The 16,855-nt window shown below is 43.0% G+C and overlaps 1 protein-coding gene across 3 annotated transcripts in view; it reads right to left on the bottom strand.

Moving 5' to 3' along the window:
• The window catches only part of ankrd6b (ankyrin repeat domain 6b), a 46,697-nt gene extending 30,157 nt beyond the window's left edge, over nucleotides 1–16,540 (bottom strand). For all 3 annotated transcript variants that reach the window (XM_030047394.1, XM_030047393.1, XM_030047395.1), the window contains exon 1: nucleotides 16,421–16,540. The gene's annotated coding sequence lies outside the window, so the exon portion shown is untranslated. The remainder of the gene's footprint in view (nucleotides 1–16,420) is intronic.
• Between the last annotated feature and the right edge of the window lie 315 nt (nucleotides 16,541–16,855).

Below are 16,855 nucleotides of genomic sequence, written 5' to 3'. Positions count from 1 at the left end.
TCACTCTCCTCTGGTAACTATCTTAAAAAAAAAAAAAAAGCTGAAGTACCTTAAAAACTCTCTCTTTCCCTTTAACTTTCAAATATGGAGTGCAACAGATGACAATAACCAGGCAGGTGGAGAGGTTTAACTGTGGCATATCATACATATTTTGAGTCTTAGTGGGCTTCTTTCTCATAATTTTTTTTTCTTGTGAGTATCAGAGCCATAAGGTGGGCGGTTTATGATTTATGAGTGAAAACAGACGCTCTGAGCATGTCTTGACATGAGTTACTATCTGATTAAAGAGGCTCTATTACATGTTGTTTGTGCTGTAGGCCTATATAGGAGTTCCTCTTTTTTTTTTTTTTTGTAAACTACGTACAGTAGCGTAGGCAACTACAAAATTACACTTTATGATCCATGAAGTGTTTATTGGCTGTGTAAATCTGAGCTACGTCGAGGATAATCCTGCACACTAAGCTCCACACAAGCAAAACATGGCACCACAGCGGCAAATTAACAGTGCAGCGCAGAACAAAGGCAGTCTCTCTTCAAAATTGGTGAGTTTGGGGTTAAGCTTTTTGACTCCCCTATCAACATACACACAGTGTCTTGGTTCTTTGAAGAGCTGAACGCAGACAGAGACAACCAGGCCTATCCAGCAGCTACAGATCAAAGGTCTGTTGATACGACTTCAAAACATCTGTTTCATCGGAGATTTATTTCACATACCTGCATAATTCCCCACGTGGCCGCACAGGGAGCAGCTTAGTGCTTTCTGCATAAATTTGGTGACGTAAAGGGGGGGGGGGGGGGGGGGGGGTTCACCGGATCCTGGGAGGCAGCAGAAATAGGCAACTGCGAAGATATTTTCAGATGTTCTGCTGGTGGTTGAAAGCCAGCTAGAGGCGAGGCTCCGTTCTCCTCTCAGCAGAGGCTTACGGGGCCACGGGGCCTCGTATCACAGCTAACAGCAGGGGGAAGCAAGCTCCCTCTCTCTCCCTCTGCCAGTGTAGCTTTAATCATGGTTCTCACAGTCTCTTGCACATCCAATAGTTGGCCCCAATTAACTGGATTAATGTTGGTGTATAATGCCAGGCTCAGATTATTGAGGAGATCCCCGCAGGTGCCTCTAATCCTGGGGCCATCTGATCCAGCCTCTGAGCCTCGGGGCGGCTGGATCACCTCATTTCTCGACCATTACTGAAGGCCGTAACTTAACCTCTTCACTGTCAACTCCCCTCCGCACTATCAAATGAGGAAATTTACATGGCAAGTGACGCTAATACTGTATAAGCAGCGTGACCCGTGAAAAGGATTAGCACACTGTCAATGCGCTCGTTCTCTTGCACAGGGACGTTACAAACGCGAAATTTGGCACCTGGCAACCTGAGACAAAGACAGGATGTGAAAGCAGCGTTTTCAGCTGAACAATCACTGCTCAGCTCCAACATGAAGAGGAAGAGCCAAGTCCAGTATCATCCCTGGAGTCTAATCTGCACTGACAGAGACTCTAATGACTGTGTGTATCATTTCTGAAAATACAGACCAAAGAGAGAGGAAGAGAGAGGAGGAGATAATATAGGACAGATGATATCAATAGGACAGATTTACAGTGCCACAGGCCTGCATCACGAATACCCAGACAGAGAAATGGATTAACCTTTCAACTTGAGTTTGAAATAAGTTACAAATTAACCATGGACATATTGTACTATTGTACATGATACTATTGTATTATCACTGGATGTGAGGATAAAACAGCCATAACACTCTTTTCAATCCAAATATTGGCATCTATTCTATCTCTGCCATGTCTACACCAAGGATGCATCCATTTGTGTTAGTCTCCACCACAAAAATAGTTTCATATTAACACACTATTGCCATAAAATATGTTGTTAATAACATTATTTTGGTTGGAAAAGTACTCTAAGTTTGCACTGTGCTAAACAAAGCTAAACATAGCTACTGAAAATGATAAAAGGTGACAAAATGAGAACATTTCTCTGGTCACTCTGGACAAGGACAGCAGGTTTTTGCATTCATGCAATCTGCAGAAGACCAATACAAAAGTCAAAGTACAGGAAAAACTAGAGATTTGCAATCGACAAGCTCCCTTGTATTTCCCAGCAATTAAAAATGAGACCACACAAAGTGAAGAATGCCAGAGAGAGAGAGAGAGAAACAGCACAGGCTTCTTGTCCATGCACTTTTTGGAGAGGTCATTTCACTTGAGCTGAAAAGGCTGCTAATGCACTATGGTAACATTTGAATGACTCCCTCCTGCCAGCTGAAAATTGAATAAGATTAAGCAAGGAGGGGGGGGGAATTCTCTCCCCCGGCTGCATTCCTGTTGAATCTGCAGAAGAGTCCCGTTCAGTGGGAGACACACACACACACACACAGACCCCGCACACACAAAGCCTGGCAGTTAAGGCTCCTCACACGCAGCTAGGCAACGGGGCTTTTGTGCAACCCTTCAGGAACTCAGGACTCGGTTCAAAAACAAGAAATGCCAAGCCCTTACTTTTCACATGGCTTAGGGGAGGAGGCCTCGGGGACTACTTATTAACAAGCTGAACGCTGAAAAACAACTCGCCTCTCGTTGCAGACGCACCGTTTCATGGCCGTGTCATTTCCTACCTGGCAGTGTTGTCTTTTCTGAGCAGGGGGGGGTGAGACAGGAAAGACAGACAGCGTGCCTCATCGTGATTAGAGCTACACTGTCAAAACAACTGTTAAAAATAAAAGGTGATATCATGTAATTTGTCACAGATCTTTTGCATTTTTCCAAAACTTTTAACTGTGTTAAAACTACATCTGTTGGGATTAACTTTATCAAAATTCTGTCTTGATATTTGTCAGATTCTATCATTTATCAGAAAAGTACAGCCATATTTACAAGGATGTGCCAATAAAAGATAGAGGATATTTTACTTGGGCATAATTGTGTATTTTGATTAGAAAGTACTAATAAAATGTTATTTGTAAAGGTCATTACACTGTTAAAAAATACTAAATATGAAAAAGTGAGGAGAAACAATATCCTGCTGTTGCACCGTTCTCCACTGTAAACAATAAATGAATGCATCACCCGTTTACAACAGGAGTTCACTATTTCTCTGTGTAGGTCCTTTATTCGGCCAAATCCAAACCTGGACTGCACTCAAAAAAAATAAAAACTCAAGGAGGCCCAGGTGTCGCGGAGAGTTTTTACAAAAGGAAGGAACAGGATGAAGGGTTGGCTCATCAAAGCCCAGGTCCTCATGTCTTTTCTTCACCTCCCCTGTAGGCGGGTCAGCCCGGGGTCGACACGCTGGTCAGGCCGGTCTGACCTCACAGGAATGTATCTGACCACTTGCTGGTCTTTATTCCTTTGCCTTGTTTTTTTCAAATCACATTAGCTCTTTTTATTACATTACCTGCTGCACCATCTTGATTGTGGGTGAGGGCAATGCATAAAAAAGAGCATTACAGCCTGTACCATGTGCTATTACTATTTCCCAATGTGAAACTGTTTTTCCAGATATTTCAAAAACATCATTTCTTATTTAAACCTGAAAAAATACCAGCATTATAGTGATATTAGCAAAGACAGACAGGCCGGTTATCTGTTTTGCTGTTTGTTTTGGCTGTCTGCCTAAGCTTGGTTCCCATGGCAGTGTTGAGAATATTTTATCATCATGCGTATTGGATGAGAAGACCTACATAAAATGATTTATTCAGTGTTCCCGGCGCTACGTCTCGCTGTGGAGCCTGCCTGGGGTGTCGTGCAGCCGAAAACCCGAAGAAATATTTGTAACGGGAGAAGCCCACTTGATAATTGGAACGGTATAATTGCCCACAAACCCTTCCCTCTAACAGCTGAGCTTCTCTGCACGGGCGCTAACTATATTTTAAAGCACACAAAAGCCAATTATATCACCTCCATCGTAATGTCACGTCACACATACTGTCTGCGTACAAGCTCATGCACTGAATCTCATTCATTCGTTCAGTCACTGCTTTATGGCGTCAAAGGTTCAGTGACACCGGAGCACAAACACACCAAAGCTCCCTGACACTCGGGTCAAAGCGATCGCTGTGAGAGCGACGTGTTTTATCTTGTCTGCTCAAGTGTGATGGGCTTCATTCAGAAAAAAAAAAAAAAAACATCTGTGATGGGAGGTGCCCACTGCATAACCCCGATGAAATACCTGCCCTGACCCTCCTCCGCTTACATCCAAGCAGACTGGCATTTTAATTACTGTAGGCAAACATTTCTCTGGGGCAAAGCTGCTCTGCTGGTGGCTTAACAAACCTCACTGGCAGAATAAACCCTCGGTGGGAGCCAAAGACCCAGAGTTAGCTAACTTGCAAACTTAGTGTGCAGGTTTTCCAAGACCTATTCTGGTTAACCAAAATAGCTACAGGCTATTATTCCTAGTTAGAGGTTGAAAGGTCGGCCACAGAAACCCATACACACACACTATATGGACAAAAGTATTGGGATGCCTCCACGTTACACCTACAGGAGCTTCTATGATCATCCCATTCTAAATCCATAGGCATTAATATGGAATTGGTCCCTCCTTTGCAGCTAGAACAGCTTCTTCTCTTCTGGGAGGCTTTCTACAGGATTTTGGAGTGTGTCTGTGGGAGTTTCTGCCCGTTCATCCAGAGGAGCATTTGTGAGGTCAGACACTGATGTTGGACTCACAATCTCTGTTCTGGTTGATCCCAAAGGTGCTGGATGGGGTTGAGGTCAGGGCTCATCCACACCAAACTCAGCTGGCCACGCCTTTATCGAGCTGCTCTGTGCACTGGGGCTCAGTCATGCTGGGACAGGAAAGGACCTTCCTTCCCCAAACTGGTCTGACAAAGCTGGAAGCAGAGAATTGTCCAAAATGTCTCGGTGAGCTGTAGCGTTCTGATTTCCCTTCAGTGGAGCTGAGGGGCCGAGGCCGAGCCCAGAAACACCAGCCCACAGCGTGACCCCTCCTCCAGCAAACTGCACAGTCGACACAATGCGGTCAGGCAGGGAACGTTCTCCTGGCGTTCCCCAAACCCAGACTCGTCCATCAGACCGCCACATAGAGAAGCCTGATTGGTTGCTCCACAGAACACGTTTCCACGGCTCCAGAGTCCAGCGGCTGCGTGCTTTAAACCGCTCCATCCGATGCTCGCTGTTATGCTCGGTGATGTGAGGCTCGCGTGAAGCTCCCGGCGCTCCGTTTCTGTGCTGATGTTGATGCCAGAGGAGGTTTGGAGCTCTGCAGTTATTGGGTCAGCAGAGCGTCGGCCACTTTTGAAAAGAATATTTGTGGATGTCATACATTCTTATGAAATCTCTGAATGAAAAAAATACAAACCAAACCGTTGAAGCGTCACACCCCTATTATATACAGTCATTGATTGACTGAGCACAAATCGAGAAATCAAGAAACCCTAAAATGTGCACGCAATTTAGTTTTTGGGTTCTTCCAGTTTGTTATCTCAAGATCTCAAGTTGTGCCCACATCTGTCCTGATTTGTGCTCTTGTCTAAAGAAAACATGCACACAATGAGAGAGACTGGACCCCTACCACTGCATGCTCGCCCTGGGAGGCCCAAATATTTGTGTGCAAATCAGCCGTTAACGTGGGAGGAAATACAATGGCTGGAGTGCTTTTTTTTTTTTTTTTTCAGTCAGCAGGCTTCATAATGTTGGTTAGCTTCTCTCTTACACATCAGCTTTTCCACTGGGCTTCAGCTATACTTGCGCTTGTTCGGCTTCACCCATTTAACCCTACAAACGAGATAATTTCTGCTTCCAAGAAATGTTTATGTAATTAAAACTCCTGTCTGTTGCATCTATGTCTTTAGATAAGGCGTGCACCTCAGAGGTAGTTTCTGCAGTGGTGAACGCTGTTATTACTGATGCATGATTCCTATTTTTAGTTTACTAAATCTTTGCTAACATGTATGATTACGTCTTACACAAACACACGAGCACACACTCTTCTCTGGTGACGTGAAGGTTCAGCAGAGGGGATTTTCACACAGCCCGCATGACAGCTGAGCAAAACCACCACAACACCAAGATAGCGCTGAATTACTCCATTTAAAAGATTCTTTAGGGTGAGATGCAGACGTATCCCAGGCAGGGGCAAAGTCGATGACACCCGCTGTGATCCGTTTACACTTTCACAATGAAGCGCCGAGGTCAAAGCCAATTGGTTGCTGTCAAGCCTGTCGACATGAATGATAAAGTGAGAGGACAACTGCACATCGTTTAAGACAACACAACATTTGATATCTGAGGCATGCCAGGAATTTAGCTGCTAGTGCCCGTCCGTCAGTGTGTGCCACAGAGGCCTTTCAAGGAATTCAGCCGGCAAAGAATTAATGAAAAGTTTTTTTTTTTTGCGGGCGTGAGAATGTCACATCTGAAGAAGAGGGAAGTGACGGGACCCCATTTGCCGACCCCCCAAAAAGTAGCGCAAGAAAGTTGAGCGAGGGCCTTTTTGTCCTGCATGTCAGGAGTGGAACGCTGTGTCGACTTGATTGCCTTTTTCATACAATTTCCATTAGTTACTCCCCTCCAGAAAAAAAAAAAAAAAAAGTTCTGGCTGGTCACGGTTAGTTTGCCAGTCTAATCCCAAAAATGATTAGCTGTAAAACAGAGGGAAGGCTGGGAAATTAATTCTGTCAAAGCTTGTCTCTTCTATCTCCCACTTTGACATGTAACCAGTGATTATCCTATTTTTAAAAAGCCACTCAGCGGTTAAAATAGAAAATATGGAAGTAGCTGGGGGACTTTTGGGTACAAAAAGTTTCCTGATCTGATGGGGAGGTCACTATGTATGCATGGTGCATGACACACATTTCAAAATTCAACACTCGATAAGAAATACTATGCACAGAGCTCAGTGGTAAGCCTTCATTTACATTTTAAAATGTGTAACGTCTCTCCCTTTCAGAAACAAGACTGTGCATCTTAAATTGCATCATAGGTTTCCCCCTTACTAATGAAAAATAAAGCGCCGCGCACACTTCAAAAGCCAGCTTTGAAATAGTTCTTATTTACAGAAATGGAAAAATTGCCCCCCAAGGAGGTCATTAAATGTTTTGAGACACCTGGCAGCGCAGATTGCGTGCATGCGAAGCCAGCGAAAACAGCAAGAGGTCACAGTCTGCACATCAAGCCTCGTCTAACAGCTTGTGCTGCAACCCTCGCCTCCACCTGAGACAAACACGCAGTATGGAGACTCTGAAAACCCAAATCTACAATATTACCTCTGTGCAATGAGGCAGGACGTGGATGCACTAAAATTAACTTGAGCGCCCTGAGCTACAGTGCTGCCTGCTGTACTTTCCCTGTTATGTGGGTCATGCTTTCCCCTCTGTTTGTGTGAGCTCCCACAACCCCACAAAGGGAGACCGTCTCACTATACGGCACCGTGGCACTGTGGGGCTTTTAACACGCAGCGCTGCAACTTCCTCTGGTCCAGCTGCAACTTTACAGGAGCTCTCATCTCTTATATATGAAGCTTTAGATGCAGGGCAATGCATTACATCAGAACCCGGCCGTGTTAAAAGGAAAAATCCAGCCTACACGTGGCATTTCTGTGTCAGTTTTGTTGTATCGTGGGGCGGTTTCGTTATCCCCACAGACGACTGGTTAAACCTAAACTATGTGACGTCGCATTGAGAGGACAAAAAAATGATCAATTATCAAACGTCAGTGGTAAACGTAAACTTTTGATGTCAGTCCGTCAGAATTAAAGACCAAGCTGGTTCATAGGCAGGCCATGTTGCACCAGTTTTCAACAAGCAAACAGGGAGAGATTTCATCTTTAGCAGAGCAGAAGGCAATGCAGTGATTTGACTGAGGGACAAAACTCTCTCTTTCTCCTTAAATAAAATAATGCTTGCACTATTACTCTCTCCACTTTGATGCAAGACAAAGTTAAATACAAGTTAAAATAAAAACAAAAATATATCAAAAAATACTCTAATTTGAATATGGAGGACAAGACAGGTAAAAGGAAGTGGGTACACGTAACCATAAAATCACTTACGATGCTTTAATCAGCCAGCTGAAAGGCACTGAGCATCACAGATTGTATTAATGGGTGGATTTCTCCTTTAAGATCAGTGTATAGCTTCAACTAACAATGACCCATTTTCTGAAAACTTAATTATACTGATGTTGTACGCTGGATTACAAAATCAAAGCTGCGAAGACAGTCATAATTATTCTGCTGAGTATTGCCTTCATCATTATTTATCACAACTTTACCGTACTTCTTTATGATTTGATGCATTTTAATGTCACACTTTCATTAGCAGACTATCTAACATTGCTGCCAATATTAGACAGATGTTTAACTGATTTCTGACTGTGGAAATCAATACATCTTATTACACACAGATAAATGTGTAGCTTTATTAACACAGTGACAAAAGATCTTATTTTTAACTTTTTTTTCTGGGACAGATTTGAACTTTTCTGAAGATTTTTTGAAGTCTTTGAAGTTCTTATCATGATGTTTCTGTAGTTCAGAAGAAACTGTAGACCAATTACCCGAGCAGTGACAGGATCGGAGCTCGATAACAAAGAATTGAAAATCAGATTTTTCTCCTCTTGCACAAAATCCAGCCGCACCACAGAGTTATCGCTCTGGCTGAAAAGAGTTGCTGCTGTGCGTGCAGTGTTGTTTTCTCTAATCAAATTTACAAAAAAAAAAAAAAAACAGAGCTCCTGAATCTGACCCCAGAGGGACACGCTAACAGAGAGGAGCTATAAACAGCAGCTTTGACTCGACCTCGCCTAACAATGTGGCAGTATTCCCCGCAGGAGGGCTCTTCCCCTGTTGCTCCGGCGTTGGATCAGTGACGTGACTGGATGATGTGTGACACGGGCCGTCAGAACAGAGGGGGATTGCCCGCCCCTCCTCCTCCTCCTCCCCCCCGCGTCCCTCCCTCCCTCCCACCCTGGATTTCACTCAAATTCAGCCATCTGTCTTTCCCTATACCAGTTCCGTCAGGGACCGAGAGCCAAAACCAGATTAAAACAATACTTTGACCCACTCACTAATCCCAAGATCTGTTTCAGTGCTGGCTATCTGGCTGCATCGCTGCAACGGGGAGAATCTCTGAGACAATCAGGCTGAAGCAGAGGGGATCCATTTACTGTCGGAAAAACTGTCCGCATAAATGTACCAGGAAATGCACCGGAAAAGATGTGATGCAAATGTTTTCTGTGTCGTTTTATCGGTTGTTTTCAAAAAAACGCCCACCCAGCATTTGTGTATTTTGGGCAAAAGTACAGGAGGCTGACAAATCCTGGTGGCTAATCCGGAGGGTGAATGCTGATAATGAAAATTTTCTGCGGTCCAGAAGATGGACGAAACAGATGTGACAGCCGTCTAAAAAGGCAGGACAGGGGTCACGCTGAAGATGTGAGTAACAGCATAATTCCTCTCAGTATGGCCTAACCGTGCGTATGAATCATAATAGATATTTGAATGTACAAGAAATAGGACGATTTAAATATAAAATTGACAATAAAAGAAAAACTGCCTGAATGCACCACCAATGTGCTCCTGTCAAGATGAAGATATCAGGACTCTGCTGTTCATCGGTGAAGGAATGCCTCACAAAGCACATCCGTCTGACTGGCAGCGCCTCCACGTCGAGGCCGAGCCGCCGCTCCAAGAGATCCAATATGCTGTACAATCCCTCTCACAGGTGGCACACGCTCACTTGAAAATCTCCTGCAGGCTGTGTGAAAGACCAGCCTGCAGGTCCGTCCCGGCAACAGCTGCGTTCACATGGACCCTAATATTCCACTAATAATCAGAATAACAGCCCAATCAGAATAACAAAAAACGCCTCATGTAACCACTTCAATCTGGCCTGATCAGTGGGAATTTTCATTTTTGGTGTAATCCATTGATAACCTGTTCAATTGGAAAATATTAGCCTCTAATAACCATGAAAACACTTAATCTGATCGTTTCTTTCTGGGTGGAATAAATAAACTCTTTCTGCACATGGCTGCCCCACATGGGGGGAACATCAGGTGACGTGAGGAGTTTCCGGGAGTCCATCGATTCAACGATCAAATCAAAACCCGCTGGAAAAAGTCTTGACGGCTGCTTGCTCCAAGGGTAAAAGTCAAAATGGCAACAGCCGTTCTTCATTTTTACAGGCCAACATAACTCAGTCTACATTATATTTACATTTCTAGCAAATTAGACGCTTCCCAGCAGGCAGGACCAATTTGCACATGTCAAAAAAGTTCTGTTCTGATTCAATGCTTCGGGGCATGCAAACACACGTCCTCTCAGATCACTGTATTTGGCGTCCATGGAAACAGTTTGGCTGGAATCTCTAATCAGAAAGATTCCAATGGGGCTGAAGAAATATTAAACAAAACTTTAGTCTAGTATAGAAATTGATTTTTTAAGTTGGTATTGATTAAGAAAATGTCCGTCTTCATCATTTCTGAGGCCCACTATGAATCAGCAGCACAAAAAAACTGTAGTTATCTGGCCACCTTTGCTCACTTCCAAGACAAGTTATTTCAGGCGGGTTATACTGTAAACTGCCAAATAAAGAGGTGTATACACTCTGTACGCCTGTATTTCCCCACCACTACACCACCGGGCTTGAGGGAACAGACATCTTATTCCATTGAAAGCAGCTCCATTGATGTATTTTCATTTCATCTTTCATTAAAATATATCCAACCTTTGGAGTTGCTACAAGCTCTCATTTTTTACTTCTAGGGGGAGTTGCCTAATGCATGATGTGGTTCACCTTATGTTCCCAGGCCCTGTGTTCCCTCCATGTAACTGAACACCACCCCATGTTCCCTCAATCCTGTGTTCCCACACCATAAAAAGAATGGTAATTTCCAAATTATAATGCATAATGTGTCAGAATGTGCTCAGTAAATGGGCTAATGAGAAATAAAAGATGGTGTTTGTGGTCAAGTTGCTGCAGATGTTCTCTCTTACTCAAATAAGGTTTTTACATTTAAATAAAAAAAACATGACAAAACATTAACAAAGTTGGCACTGTTGTTGGCACGAGCAACATTAGGCCCATATATATAAAACACTTAACATCAGCGGCAGCCACAATCCTACTTTATGCCAATTTAAAAATAGAAGAATGTCCCTACTGTCATCTGGCATATTAATAGAAATGCATAATCTGGCAGCACGTGTTCAGTAAGTAACATATGAAATGGTATAACATTACAGAGAGATTATAGGGCCCTGAGAGCATAAGCACTCAGCAACAGCATGCACATCAGAGAAAAAAAACAACCTGTCTGGGTAAGATAATCAACAGGCCGAATTCTCCAAAGTTAGCGTACTCTAGTCTACAACATCATCCTGTTGGCTAAAGTATTTTTTGTCACTTTGCCCGTGCCGTCTCCTGTTTAGTCTTCTCTGTGCGTATGGGATTACATATTCAGGGGAAATAGCCGCATGTTGACTGAGCACATCGTGGCTCAGAGTCTCATGGTGTGGCTTGATGATATCAGGCGCCTGGAGGACAACAGTGTTTAGGTATTCCTCGTGCACAATGAGAACATCTTATCGCTTGCAATACAAGGATAAAAAAAAAAAAAAAAATAGAGAGAGAACCGAGACACAACTGCAAGAGACAACTTATTATCAGGCTATTTTTTTTCTGGGTCCCTCTGCTAAGGCACTTCTGTGTGAGTGTCCTAAATCTTTCCATTTTCCATTTCATCTCCACTCCCTCTCTCTCTCTCTGTGTTATGCACTCTCTTTCTTCAGATGACTATTTTTGAGTCAATCGGACACAATCTGAATACAGAAATTTCAGAACAAAGACGAAACTTATGAAAAATTGAGGTGCTGGAATGGTCCAAAAAACCTACTTTCTCCCCTTACGCTGCAAAAAATACATTAACATTAACGGGCAAAACTTGGACCCTTGATTTCACACCAGATTTCACATCACATTTTCCTTCATATTGAACAATTCTGACTAAATTCTTGTCAGTTGACTCATGAGATTTTGATAGCTATGATCGAAAATACTGAAGAATAGGATCCAGGTTGAAAATGGATGGAGTGATGCCTTACATCTTGATACTAGAGGAATACTATTCGGATATCTCAAGGGTGTGACACTTGTCTGAAGAAATTTCTTTAAACTTATGAGAACATGGTTAGGTTTATCACCAGATTAGTATTTTCCCCCCTACATTAATAGTTTAAATCTCATTGCAAAACAGTGACTTGCTCAGATGGCTATTTTTTTGCAGTGTAATGCAGCATAATTTAGAGGATCCAGGTGTGCAGCAAGAGCGGAGACCCTCCTAAATGCTAAATGAGTTTGAAGACCCTTGCCAATCCCGCAATCATAATCATCTGCGCTGTCCTGCTTCATTGTGCCGGACCACTGAGCGGGAAAAAGCCCCTTGTGTTCCTCAAGGCAAGGCCTACCCCTTTAATGGTGTCTTCACAATGAGTCTCACCACCCGTGGGCTGTGTTAAGCACACATTCACAGTCAGCCAGTCGTACATACACAACCTTTTGGGAGCAGCAGAATACCACATGTGGTTATTAAAGTGCACAATCTCACACATCTCCTCGACACATCCAGAGTATGCATGTGGGACAAACACACAGAGATTCTTAGTTGTGTCTTTCTCTGCTCGGCTCCCACACACAAGCGCAATGCAAGTACAGTCACTCATATGAGCATAGACACACGTGCAAAAGTACACAGCACATACACACTAAAATTAGAGCAAGAGGGAGGGGTCTTTGCTTCACAGTCTCCAGCTGGAGAGGACTAACCCGAGAGTGTCAGCTGAGGGGCAGAGCATCCTGCTCCCCCACCCTCACACACACACACACACACACACATACACACCACACTCCATCCCTACTGCACCACCCCTTTGTCTCCTTTCACATCGGCCCTGAAAGAAACGACCAAACACCAATATTTTTCCCACTTCTTTAATCCTTGGCGCTGAGAAAACTTAATGACAGCAGATGCAGTCTCGGTGAAAGAGCGAGGGGCCGTGCACAGCCACAAGAGTTCATTGTTTCAAGCCACCAATAAAGAAGTTTTAGAGCCCCCGCAAGGCAAAAGACTAAAGTAAGCTCCTTTTCTTGTGCCACCGAGCTATTCACTTGCGCTTCCAATGCCTCACTAGGCAGCAATGCTATGACAAATAGTGCGCTAATCCTTGGATTTGTCCAATTATATTGCCTCCTGAGGCTACTTTTAAAATGTAAATGTGCAGATCTGATTCCAAAGTGATACCGTCCCTTGAAAATTCATCAGAGCATTAATATCACAGATTTAACACGTACTGCAGTGTCACACGGCGCCATAATGACAAATGTGACAGCTTTAACAGCGCTGGTTTTCATTCACAAAGCATCCTGGGAATTAGCTATCATCAGCATCTGGACCTGCACCTGACTACCAGCGCTCATAATAGCACACACCATCTCACCATCTGACAGACAAATCTAATAACCAGTTTTGGTACAGTGTCTTGTTTCCGGAGCCTTTAAAATGGGCCCCTGCTGCCCCGGAGCCTATTATGGCTCATTATGTGCCCATTATACACCTGGTGAACTCTGACCTCGGCAGCACAGCGCTCTGCTAATCAGCTCCCCGGGGACCCGAGCAGACGGACAGACGAGGCGAGCTTAGCGTTTATACTCCAACTGCAGGGATCAGCCTCACACAGAGCACAGACTCCACATTTGGGGAGTAGATTACATGTGCTAAGATTAGAAATTAGGGGGGAAAAAAATCATTTCCCAGAGAGGAATCTGATGCTAAATCAACCAATAAACAACATTAGAGGCATCAGGGTACAGTGAATCAATGCTGAAATTTGTCAGATTCACCATATTTTTGAAGCAACAGGGAAAAATAAGACAGAAAAACAACCATGTTTTTATGAAAAGTCACTCAATGAATCCATCAAAGTTAATGGGAAACACACAGTTTTAAGATCACAGGCTGTTTAGAGGGAAAAATAAGTGATTTCTTCTACTTGTTGGATATTGAACTTATTTGAATGATGCTGATTGTATCTAACTGTGAGATTAACACCACAAATTTTACACCTATTTGTCTATTATAGGGAATCAACAATGTCACTTTTTCAGCGCTCATAGCAAGTACAAAGCTTCAAGTAGTCACAAATACAGAGTATTGATCTGATCCATTACTGTAACTAGACAATGCAGCTTACAACATTAGTTTGGGGCCACTGAAACAAAATAATTCATATAAAACCCTACTATTTCTTATTTTTGAGAAATAAAGGCTTCTTGTTTGTCAAAATGGAGAAAATCAAGATGGATTGCTTTTATCTCTGACATGTTACTGATGAATTTCGGTTTTGGATTTTAGTCTTGTGTATAGGAATACTCAATTTTGCCAAGTACTGACACCAATTACAGCACTGACACTGGTGCATCCTTAGCCTATTTAAATGATAACAATATTCAAATTACTGCCACTAAAATGGAGTAACATGTCATTTTAACATCTTTTTGTGGGGCTGCTGCTAATTCTAGCTTTTGGAGGCAAAGTAATAAAAAGTAACCAATCAAGCACTAGAGTCTAAGTACTAAAATGCACCATTACTGATTACAGTTTTAAGCAGGTAATCAGTGATCCATTAATGGATTACACGCCCTGGGGATCCCAAGCTTTTCCATGTCAGAGGTCAGAGCCACTTTGGACCAAAAGGCCTGGTTTGAACAGGAACTTCAATCTGAGAAGTGTTTTGTTGTCTGTCTGCACTGTGAGAGAAGAGACGGCAGAGGAGAAAGTGAAACCTCTGACCAACAAGGTCATTTTTGTACACTTTCTCACTGGGATATCCTCTAATGACTGAAGAAAAACTGTGAAATTTAATCTTCATTTTGCCATGTGGACCCCATGAGGGCCTCTGGACCTCAGTTTGGAAACTCAACCATCAAAACCCCGTGTGCACCCTACACTGCCTTGCAAACAAATAATAGTCAAATGAATGCAATTTATCAAAGCTAGGAGTTAATGCCCAACACAAGTTCCACTGTGTGGCTGTCATGCTGTTGTGGAAAGGTATTATCATTATCACACATTACTGACCAGCCTATACTGTACTTCTATTAATACGTTCCCACTTTCTCACCAGATTTGCCAGAGCTAAATAGCCTCAATTTGAACCCTTGTCGTCTTAAATATTTAGGTTAAGCCTGAGGCTAAGCTGCATGCTGCTGAGAGGATTTTCACTTAGGCCTGCTTCATTTCCCATTTCCTTAAGATTTTTTTTCACTGGCTGCAGCCTAATTTGCATCAGATGTAAGGTCATTTTTGCACTGGATTTTAATTAGCATTTTTCCTTAGAATTCCGCTAATTGTGCCATGTTTTTTTTTTTTTTTTTTTTCCAGACTTAAGTGACAAAATCTCTCACTTACATGGTTATACTAAACTCTTCTGAGACTAGAGATCAACACGTTTGCATAGTGAGCCTATAATAAAATTTCACAAGATTATATTAATACCACAGCAAACTCTAAGTCAGATTGCAATACTGAGAATATTATTGAAATATTATCATGATAAGCTGAATATGAGGTCAGTATTGAGCTTCACACCCTGGAAATCCTAGTGACTTTACCATACTACAGTACAGTACAATACTATAACCTCACTAGCAGTACAGCCAATCTATAGTAATCAAGAAATTCTCCAACAGGGAGATGATAGCCACCAATATAGACAAATAAATCACTTGTAAACCCACTATTAGCACCACAGACACACTACATGAATATTACAAGAACATTAGTCTATGGGATTTTCCATTAGAGAGATCAAAGATAGTAAAACACCACAAAGTACTATAGGGTCACTTATTAACTATACTCCAGTCACACTGTATAAGTCCCTATGGGAATAGGCTGCCAGCCTATTAGTAGGAATATCACAGTGGCTTTTAATTTGGAAGACCAGAGACAACTTCAGCTATCAGTGAGGAAGTTTTAATGATAAAATTAACACTAAAAATACTGTAAAGTAACTATAAACTACAAACTAACTAATAAGCACATCAGCCTGGTTACTGAACTAACTTTCAGCACAGGTTTGGTGATTAAAACACACCAAAGATGCGATTTAAAAATAATAATAATAAAAAAAAAATCACTTCAAACTCACACTTGATTACCACAGAGACACTGTTAGGAGCCTGTGGTCATATTATAGGAGCATTACAGCGATTTATTCCCATGTGAGAGGGCAGAGAGACGCGCTGTAACTCGGCAGAAGCCCCAGCTTTGGTCCGCAAACATGCGCTGTGTGTTACGGAGCTCGCCGCCTCCGCTGCGCAGTAACCAAAGCAGCCGTGTGACCCAGAAGTGTGTGAGCAAAGCAGGCAAGAAAAAAATACAAACCTCGAAGAAAAACATCCACAAGCACAGACTCAGGCGGAGGACGGAGTTTGGTCCGGTTTGGGTCCCATGAAGCCCCGCAGTGTTCAAGAGAGGAAACAACAAAGTGAAGAGGGGAGAGACAGTCGCTCCTCTGGTCTCTCTCTCTCTCTCTCTCTCTCTCTCTCTCTCTCTCTCTCTCTCTCTCTCTCTCTCTCTCTCTCTCTCCTACCGCCGCCTCCCTCTCTGTGTAATTTGCATGTCAATGGGGCTGGTGACAGGCTCTGTCAATACACAGAACTGGGAGGAAAGAAGACAGCAGCACACTCAGCACGGTCCAACTTTTCTTTTTATTTTTTTCCCCTCTCAAAATGAAATGCATTTGGGTCCAGGTCCGCTCCCTCCCTCTCTCCCTCCTCCTCCTCCTCCTCTTCCTCATGGGTCTTGGCTGCTGCTGCA

This window comes from Myripristis murdjan, chromosome 24, assembly GCF_902150065.1.
Source record: "Myripristis murdjan chromosome 24, fMyrMur1.1, whole genome shotgun sequence".
Taxonomy (NCBI): domain Eukaryota; kingdom Metazoa; phylum Chordata; class Actinopteri; order Holocentriformes; family Holocentridae; genus Myripristis; species Myripristis murdjan.
The sequence above is the reverse complement of the archived record's forward strand: the minus strand, read 5'-3'. Positions and strand labels throughout refer to the sequence as shown.